Source organism: Phoca vitulina, unplaced genomic scaffold, assembly GCF_004348235.1.
Source record: "Phoca vitulina isolate PV1807 unplaced genomic scaffold, GSC_HSeal_1.0 scaffold4, whole genome shotgun sequence".
In the NCBI taxonomy this organism is placed as follows: domain Eukaryota; kingdom Metazoa; phylum Chordata; class Mammalia; order Carnivora; family Phocidae; genus Phoca; species Phoca vitulina.
In genome coordinates this window covers 16,836,963-16,847,223 of record NW_022589707.1, presented here as the reverse complement: position 1 = coordinate 16,847,223, position 10,261 = coordinate 16,836,963, and the positions used below count along the sequence as shown (strand labels likewise).

General features: G+C 44.2%; 1 long non-coding RNA gene across 1 annotated transcript in view; it reads right to left on the bottom strand.

Moving 5' to 3' along the window:
• The window catches only part of LOC116630803, a 39,292-nt gene that overhangs the window by 12,376 nt on the left and 16,655 nt on the right, over positions 1-10,261 (bottom strand). Inside the window, exon 2 of the long non-coding RNA XR_004299018.1 lies at positions 7,880-8,101. This is a non-coding gene — a long non-coding RNA (uncharacterized LOC116630803). The remainder of the gene's footprint in view (positions 1-7,879; positions 8,102-10,261) is intronic.

The window sequence follows — 10,261 nt, the reverse complement described above, 5'->3', positions numbered from 1 at the left end:
TTCTTTCTTTCTTTCTTTCTTTCTTTCTTTCTTTCTTTCTTTCTTTCACAGAGAGAGAGAGAACAAACAGGGGGAGCGGCAGGCAGAGGGAGAGGGAGAGACAGTCTCCCTGCTGAGCAGGGAGCCCAATTTGGCTGGATCCCAGGATCCTGGGGTCATGACCTGAGCCAAAGGCAGCCACCTAACTGACTGAGCCACCCAGGCACCCCTGGTATAATCATTTTCAAGAGCAAGTTGGGAAAATCCAGCAGCATTGAGGGGTTTGTCCTTACTCCCAGCAATCCCACTCCCGGGCAGATTCCCTAGGGAAATCACTATGCAGATGCCTAAGGAGACTATAAACAGGAACGCTAACCCCAGCACTGTCTGCAATCATGAAAAACTGGAATCACAGGAGAATGAATAACAGAATACAGGGCTGCTATTACAGTAAGTGAACAAGAGCTCATATATCAATGTGGATGCCTCTGAAACAACAGGGTCTAAATCAAGTAACAGAAAAAAACGCATGCTGTCTAATGCTGTTTATAAAAAGTTCCAAAATATGCAAAACTAGTCCATATATTATGGTTATGGTTACTACATAAATTTGTAGGAAAAGTATAAAACCATGGATGGAAAGTCAATACAAAAATATGTTAAAAATTGATAAAGCTGAGTATTTGATAAAGTGGGCACATGGGTACTTTATTATAGCATTCTCTTTACGTGTCTTAGTTTTTGAAATATTTATTTTTGAAATAAAAAGAGCACTCCATTACTGTGGGGGTGGCTTTGACAGTGGTGGGAGTGAGAAGTGGTGCGTGGCTGGGGGAGGGGTGTGGAGAGATGGGGAGGGAAGATGGGATTTAGATTTGTCCTTTTGGATGTGGGTTTGTTTTTGCTTTGTTTTGTTTTGTCTTAAACAACTATGTAGAGGCTAAGTAAAAATTTTAAAGTCTGACAATGTCAAGGGTTGTCACTGAAGTCGGGAAATAGCACCCTTGCACAGGGCTGGCCCGGGTCTAAGTCCGTTCAGTGGTTTTGTTGGCAATCCAGTGGTAGGTGCACAGTTGTTCAAACCCATGTGCAGGGAGACCCATGCACGGACCTCCAGTGTGGCAACAATCCCAATGTTCCGCCAAAGAAGGATGGAAAGTAGACCGTGGTACATGTATCGGCTGGAATGCTATCATAGCTATCTTAGGTCTTTGCCAGACTAATCCCTTGAAATCTTGAGAAGCTTAACTAAAAAGCTTCTACACAACAAAGGAAACCATCAACGAAATGAAAAGCAACCTGCAGAATGGGAGAAGATATTTGTAAATCATATATCTGATAAGGGGTTAATATCCAAAATATATAAAGAACTCCTACAACTCAATAGCAAAAAAAAAAAAAAAAAATCCAATTAAAAAGTGCGCAGAGGAACTGAATAGACATTTTTCCAAAGAAGACATACAGATGGACAACAAGTACATAAAAAGATTAAAAAGGTGCTGAGCATCAGGGAAATGCTAATCAAAACTGCAATGAAGTATGATCTCACACCTATTAGAATGGCTATCATAAAAAAGACAACAGATAAGTGTTGGTGAGCATGTGGGGAAAAGGAACCCCTGTGAACTGTTGGTGGGAATGCAAACTGGTGAGGTCACTATGGAAAACAGTATGGAAGTTTTTCAAAAAATTAAAAATAGAACTACCATATGATCCAGCAATCATACTTCTGGGTTTATATTCAAAGGAAATGAAAACAGGATATCAAAGAGATATCTGCACTCCCAAGTTCATTGCAGCATTCATTATTTACAATAGCCAAGATGTGGAAACAACCTATGTGTTCGCCAAGAGGTGAATGGATAAAAAAGATGTGAGATACATACATACATATATACATATACATATTGCATATATATATATACACACACACACACACACATATATATAATGGAATATTGTCCAGCCATTTGCAGCAACATAGAAGAGGGCATTATGCTAAGTGTAATAAATCAGACAGAGAAAGACAACTACTGCATGGTATCACTTATATATAGAATCTAACAAATAAACAAAAAGAGTCAAACTCATAGAAACAGAGTAGAAAAGTGGTGCCAGGGGCTGGGAGTAGGGGAAGTAGGGAGAGGTTGGTAAAAGAATACAAACTTACAGCCATAAGATGAATAAGGTCTAAGGACCTAATGTATAACATAGTGACTATAGTTGATAACATTGCATTGTATAATTGAAATTTGCTAGCAGAGTAGAACTTAAATGTTCTCGTTAAAAAAAAAAAAAAGTAGGGGCGCCTGGCTGGCTCAACAGCATGCAACTCTTGATCTCAGGGTTGTGAGTTTGAGCCCCACATAGGGTGTAGAGAATTACTTAAAAAAATAAAATCTAAGAAAAAAAAAGATGTATGAGGTGATGGATTAACTAGATGGAAGAATCCTTTCACAATGTATACATATACCAAATCATCACAATGTACACTTTAAATATCTTATAATTTTATTTGTCAATACCTCAATAAAGCTAAAAAGAGGGAAATTATCCATTTTCCCATAATATGAAATGCAAATACACATGCATAGTCATTTGTCATCTGACTCTTCTTATGGTGGTTTTTGCCTTACAGACTATTTTTTTTATTTCTACATAGCCGAATCTATCAATCTTTTTTTTTTTTTTAAGATTTTATTTATTTGACAGAGATAGACACAGCGAGAGAGGGAACACAAGCAGGGGGAGTGGGAGAGGGAGAAGCAGGCTTCCCGCCGAGCAGGGAGCCCAATGCGGGGCTCGATCCCAGGACCCTGGGATCATGACCTGAGCCGAAGGCAGACGCTTAACGACTGAGCCACCCAGGTGCCCCTCTTTTCTTTTTTTTAATTAAGTAATCTCTATGCTCACTGTGGGGCTTGAACTCACAACCCCGAGATCAAGAGTCACACTCTACCGACTGAGCCAGCCAGGTGCCCTTATCAATCTTTTCTTTTATGGCACCTAGGTTTTGTTTTGTACTTTAAAAGACCTCTTCACTTTGAGCTATAAAAACTTCTCCTATGGCAAAAAAAAAAAAAAAAATGAGTTAGATCAATATGGATAGATCTCAAATGATAGTGTGCAGTGAGAAAAAAAAACAAGGCACCAAATGATATGTGCAGCACAATACTGGTTTATGTAAATAAAAACTGCAAAACAGTTACATATTTTCTGTGAACACAATTATGTACGTAAATTGGAAGGAACAATTGGAAGGAACTCACTGAATTCATAATAGGGTTTCTCCTGGTGGTGGAAGATTAGAACCGGGTGGTTGTGGAAGTCGGGGGAGATGTTAGTTTTATTCATTATGCCTACATTTTCTTGGTAAAGGACACTGTATTCATATGTTATTTATATACTTTTTAAAGGTGTAAATATAAAATGCAAGAAAGAAAAACACAAATGCCAGAATGTTTTGCAGAGGTGATTTCTTGGGGGTGAGAGTATAGACAATGACATCTTTTTCCTTGCACTTTTGGGGTATGATTTTTATATACTCTTTGAACTTTTTGCCATTCAGGGAGATTATGAAGAGCAAATAAAGTATTACATACCAACTGTCCTGTGGACTCAAAGGTGCATTACAATAATAGAGTCCCAATACATATTTGCTGATTTGGAGGTAGAGAAGGGGCGACAGCTGCTTTGGAGAAGACTCGCTCTCAAGTGGAGCAGACACGGGTGTATCCTGCCATGCTAGGGAGGTGGGCATGGGTGTATGGGTGAAGGTGGGTGCTGACACCTCTGCAGGGTGGGGATGGGGTCAACTGCTGTCAAGAACCCAAACTTTTGAGTAAGACTCACTTGGGTTCAATTTCTTACTCCACCTCCAAGTAGCTATATACATTGCAGGCACATCACTTCAGCTGCCTGAGCCTCAGTTTCCTCATCTGTAAAATGGGGCTGATAAGGATCACTTTGCAGAGGGGCTGGTAATCACTGACCCAGCTCTGGAAACCTTAAACTTGTTCAGTTGCATCCTCCAAATACCCACCCTTCCCACCCACTCCCATGAAGAGTTCAGAATCTTGCTCCCTTTTTCTGGGGCATGAAAGTGGTATGCCCATCAGATCATAGCCAAAGTGCCTTTCTTCAAACACCAGGTAAGCAAGTGATATTGGTAGATATCCAACCAATTGAAGAATTGCTGATTTAAACAAAGTTAAACGGGCTCATTGAGGGATTTGTCTGAGTCTTAAATTCTACTGCACCTTGTGGGTTTCCAAGGAGAATTTTACACAAGAGGACTATCCATGGTTCCCTTAACTTCCGGCACGGTGGGGCTCTTGTTCAAGGAATACATGTTAAATGTCTTGTGGAGCCAGAGTCCCAGAACACCATATCAGAAGTAGATGATGTAATTGGATTAAAGCGATTTTGATGATCATTCTTTGTCTTATGAAGCCCTGGGCTTTTAGACTGTGGTTGAGGGTAGGAGGGCCCCCAAGCCCAAAGCACCCAATTTTATCCTTTTGGGATGGATGGATGATTATGAATTGCGGAGGGAGGGGACAGGGCAGGGGTCCCAAATTCAAATCATCTGGAGAACTTCAGCCACACCACCTCTACCTCCCTCTCCCTATCTGTCTGAGCACCCCGTGGCCTAGGTTCTTGCCCTCTTCCCAGAATCTCTAGCTTTCAAATGCAAGGCCTGATGCTGCGTAGGTGCTCAGCACATGTGGTTTTCACCATAATACAATTCCTCACCCCAGCATCATGTTTAAAGAATTTTCTTATTTCGATGGTGAGGTAGATTAAAGTTTCTCAGCTTTGAAAAATAGATGATTGTGTTTGGCTAGTTGGGGAGGATATATTTATTAACCTTTATTTACCGAAAAATGTCAGACATAGATAAAAGGAGAAGGAATTGTTTGATGAACCCAGTGAGGGGATTTTGCTCACAAGGTTAGGTCAGCTTCTAACTTGTTGAGTGGGACTTACAAGCCAAGATTTTTTTTTTTTTTAAAGATTTTATTTATTTATTTGAGAGAGAGAATGAGATAGCGAGATCATGAGGGTCAGAGGGAGAAGCAGACTCCCTGCTGAGCAGGGAGCCCGATGCGGGACTCGATCCTGGGACTCCAGGATCATGACCTGAGCCGAAGGCAGTCGCCTAACCAACTGAGCCACCCAGGCGCCCCCTGATTTTTTTTTTTTTTTTTTTTTTTTGAGAGAGAGAGCCTTGAGCTGGGGGAGGGGGTAGAAGGAGAGGGAGAGAGAGAATCTTAAGCAGGCTCCACGCCCAGTGTAGAGCCAAAGCGGGGCTCGATCTCACCACCCTGAGCTCATGACCTGAGCCAAAGTCACAAAGTCACCGACTGAGCCAACCAGACACCCCCCCCGATTTTTTAAAAATTAAACTTTTTATTTTGAGGTAATTATAGATTCACACGTACCTGTAAGAAATGATACAGAGAGATCCCATGTGCTCTTTACCCAGTTTCCTTCAGTGGTAGCATCTTACCAAACTACAGCACAAAATCACAAACAGGAAAGTAGCTTTGATACAATCTACTGATGTGATTTTCCCAGTTTTCCATGTACCTGTGTGCACGTGTGTGTGTGTGTGTGCGTGCACGCGTGCGCATGCACGCAGGCGCATGTACACTTAGGTCTACATAATTTCATCACATGTGTACCACCACTGTCAAGATACAGAACAGTCCTATGCCCACAAGGATCCCTTTCTTTCACATCTCCAGTCATGGATTTTGAGTGCATCATGTGAGAGATTAAGGGGGGGGGAAGGGCAAAACCCAGTGTGACAAAATAGGAAATATATATTTGATATCTGTCCTGGTTCTGGTACAGAGCTCCTAAAACCCTTGTAATTTCCTAAGAGATAGGGATGTTAGGAGCATCTTTTGTGCTAACATTTGGTCTTTCACCCAGAGCCCCTAAGCCCCTGGGAATTTCCTGGGTGATGGGAGCATTTTTTACTCTAATGAGGAGACTCTTGGTGGGCTCTTGGATAGGGACTGGCCATAAGAAAAACTAAACCATGATAAAAAAAACTTAGAACTTTCCACCCCTCTCCCATCCTCTGGAGAAGGGAGAAGTGTTGGAGACTAAGTTAATCATTGATCTTGCTACACAATGAGGCCTCCACAAAACCCCTGAAGTATGGGGTTCAGAGAGCTTCCATGTTGGTGAACACAGCCCCGTGCTGGGAGGGTGACATACTCCAACTCCATGGGGACAGAAGCTCCTACATTTGGCACCCTTCTGTACTATGCCCTGTTCTGACTGTTCTCTGTATCCCTTATCATTTCCTTTGTAACAAACCAGCAAACATAAGCAAGTGCTGCCCTGCATCCTAAGCTGGCATAACAAAGTACCAAACACGAGGAGAGGGTTATGGGAACCCCCAGTTTGTAGCCAAGTTGGACAGAAGTGGAAGTAACCTTGGACCCACTACTTGGCGACTGGTGTCTGAAGTGGGAGCAACCTGGTGGGACTGAGCCTTTGGCCTGTGGGGTCTGCAGTAACTCCAGGTAGATAGTGTCAGAGTTGAATTCTAGAACATCCAGTTGTGTCCAGAGAATTGGAGAATGGATCATTGCGGGTAAACCGTCCCCCACATTTGGTGTCGGAAGTTTGGGGAAGAAAGAAGAATCAGTGAGGGTTTTGTCTTCCGAGGAGCTGCAGTGGGAGAGGTATTTCGTGGAAGACCAGAGATGATTAAAGGGGGTTTTCAGATGTGTCGTGAGTGATTGCAGCTCCTCCATCTCCCCCCAAATCTAAAGTGTCACCCATCAATTCTTTTAGAGTTGGATTTGGCTGGCAAGGGTGTGCCAAGGTGCTGACTCACGTTCAAGTGAAATCTCAGCTGATCCCCACCACGACGGGATGGGCAGGAGGTATTATCTCCATATTTGAGAGCAGACAAAAGATTGAACAGAAGTGACCTGCCCAAGGTCACACAGAAGGTAGGCAACAGGCTCTGGGAAAATCCAGGTTTGGAATGTACTGCTCCCTGCACTCATGTCTGGCTAAGTCCATCAAGAGGAAAACAGAAACAAACTCAAAGTGGCCCAGTGGGAACCCCTGCTTGCCCCAGCTCTGCTCCTTCCCAAGGATGCCTCAGTGCATGGAGTCACCATCAAGTCATCCTTGACTCACGTCCTGCTCTCACCCCCACATCTTGTGAATCAGCATGCCCTGCGCCCTAGCACATCTGGAACCCTTCTCATCACCTCCATCGTAACCACCCAAGCCAAGCCTCATCACCTCCCAATGGATTATTTTGCAAAAGCCTCCTAAACAAGTAAACTCTACCCCCAACATGGGACTCGAACTCACAACCCCAAGATTGAGTCGCATGCCTTAGCGACTGAGCCAGCCAGCCATTTGGAGGGGCCCCCTAACTAGTTTCTTTGCTTCACCTGTTGTCCAGGCTGAGTGAGCCAAATCTGGTCTATGAGCTTAAGATGATTTTTATGTTATTAAATGGTTGGGAAAAAAATGCCGAAGAATAATATTTTGTGACACATGAGAATATGAGATTCGGATTTTATCGTCCATACGTAAATTTTATAGGAATACAGTCATGCTCATTTGTTTATGTATTGCCCGTGGCTGCTTCCGCAGAGCTGAAGAGTTGCCACAGCGATCATAGGGCCCACAAAGTCTAAAATCATCACTACCAGAGCCTTTACAGATGTTTGCCCACATCATCCCCTCCCCAATCTCCTCCACAGGCTTCCTCCTCCTCCCAGAGGGAGACCAGATGTCCTGAAGGTGCCCTCCCACCTCTCTGACTCATTCCCTCTCCCCCCCCCCCACCAGCACCACCGCACTCAAGTTGTGCTGGCTTTGGGTCCCCTCCCCCCCATCCATTGTATGTGCTCACCTTTCCTCCTCAGAAATGCTGTTTCTCTGTCGCAATGCTCTTCTGCTCTTTGCGTGACGGCCTCCTTTTCCTCCAGGTCTTCACTCCTGTGTCACCTCTTCAGGGAGGCCTTCCTTGTCCACTCCTGCTCCTGTCCCGCCATCTCATTCCTTGCTCATCTCCTCATTGCAGTTTTGTCTACTTGTGTGTCTTCTGTCAGCCCCACCAGGACATAAGCACCATCTGGGCAGAGCACATGGTAGATGCTCAATGATTGTTTGCTAATAAATGAATAAATGAATGAGTGAATGTGAGGCCTTTCTTGGCCCGGGAGCTATGTGTCTATTTCCCTAGCAGGGTGACTTCTGTCTCCTGGAGGGACTTATTCCCATCAACTCCACCTCAGTGTTTTTTTCTCCTCTTGGCCCCATTGCTGTTATTAACCACCATGAGTTTCTTTTCCAAGGAAGTTGTCAGCCTTAAGATCATCATTCTGCAAAGAATAAAGGAGACAGAGGGTACTTAACCAGTTTAAGGAAGAAATGTCTCCCCTTCTTAGCAGGTAAAATAGCTCCTCCTTCTACTATCAAGAGCCCCAATCCATAAAAAAGATGAGTCATGTAAACATTCGAGTTTGGTGACTGGTACAAATAGAAAAAGTTTCAACTCACTTCTTTTTCTAAGTAACAGGAAACAACCTCAGCCAATGGACACGGTAAATTGCAGTGTCATAGACAGATGGGGCGTATGAATATGTGAAAGGTATGGTGGCCGGGGTAGATTGGCTAGATTATGCCCCAGTAAAATGACAGTCCCCAAATGTCAGCGTCTGAAAACAACACAGCTTTATTTCCTGCTCACATTGCACTTCTGGAAGGAGTTGATGGAGACCATCGAACGTGGTGGTCACCCAGGAACCCAGGATGGCAGAGCAGCTGCCAACTTGAATGTTGCTTGTTACTGTGCCAAAAAGGGACCTTAAGGGCTCTGATGGAGAAGTGCAGAGCACTTCCAGCCAGAGCTAGTCATGTGTGCTCAGCTCCCAGGTACGAGGGACAGGAAAGCGATCCTATCTTGTGCCTGGAAGGCAGAGGGTTGGGAGTATTTGATGAACAACAATAATGACAACCACACAGGGTGAAGAAAATTTGTTCTCTTTAGAGGAAAAATAAGACCAGGCGAGGAGAAGGGAGGGCAAGAAAAGATAGGAGTTGAGGAAGAAAGGCCTCAGAGGCTCCCACAGGCACGCCAGTCAGCCTAGCAACTCTGGTCACATTCGTTTGTTCACCTGAGCTGTAAATTTCTGCGGGTCATCTATTGTCACGGTGTTTGAAAAGCTGATTATGCACTATTCAGAGCTCTTCAACTACTCTTTACTCTTACACATTCATAGCACCCTTCCAAATGGGTGAGTCACAGCAATCCTCCTCAGGTAAAATTATTCTCCAAGCCCTCGCTCCAGTGAGCAGCAGCATGTAATCCCTGGGCGACATTCCACGCCAAGCCATGAACTCGGTAACCGGCACAGTTGCTCACAGTATTTCACACATACCTAGCACTAACAACCGCAGATCAGTAAAAGACGACACAGATTTCTCTTGAGGGCTGACCCTAAAATGTGTTTTCCATTTATACCCAACCCCTCCAGTTCGGTCAGTAACTTCCTTTGGAGCAGGTTGTTCAACAGAACTTTCTGCAATGATGGAAATGTTCTGCACTTGCACCGTTCCATATGGTAGTCCCTAAGTACAAAAGCTGGTCATGGTGTGTTTGATTCCAATAGCTCTTTCTGACTCACGCGGCCTTGCTTCAGCTCTTCTATCCAGGGAAGATGTCTAGACTGTTCCTTATATGAGTGGCCTCTAATCCGATGGGGGGTGGACTGCTGACCAAGGGGTATTCTTCCATTCACAGGCTGGCCCCAGCCCTGGAAGGTGGCCCACATGCATGGAGTCTTTGAAGGAGCCGTGGTGATGGGCTAAGCCTATCAGGCTGCCTCCCTGGAATTTGAAAAGGGTTGGCCAATCAGCAGTGAGAGGAGGCGGGAGCAGGCAAATAGAACGGAAGAAGCGGTTAAGAGAGATGGGTTCCTGACAGCTGTCAGGGTTCTAATCCCAGTTCCCAGCTGCTGAGATCCTTAAACAAACATGCAAATAAAGTACCCTTTCCCTTAAGGCGGACGGAGTGACTATTTGTTCTTTGCTTCCAAAGAAATTAAGTAACTAAAATTCCTCCAATTCAGGGTGTCTCAACCTGGCATTATTGACATTTGGGGCTACTTGGTTCTTTGTTGTGGGGCTGTCCCCTGCATTGCAGCATCTTTGGCTTCTACCCACTGGGTGCCAGTAGCACTGTCTGTCCACCCTCTGCCAGTCATGATAACTAAAAATGTCTCCAGAGGTC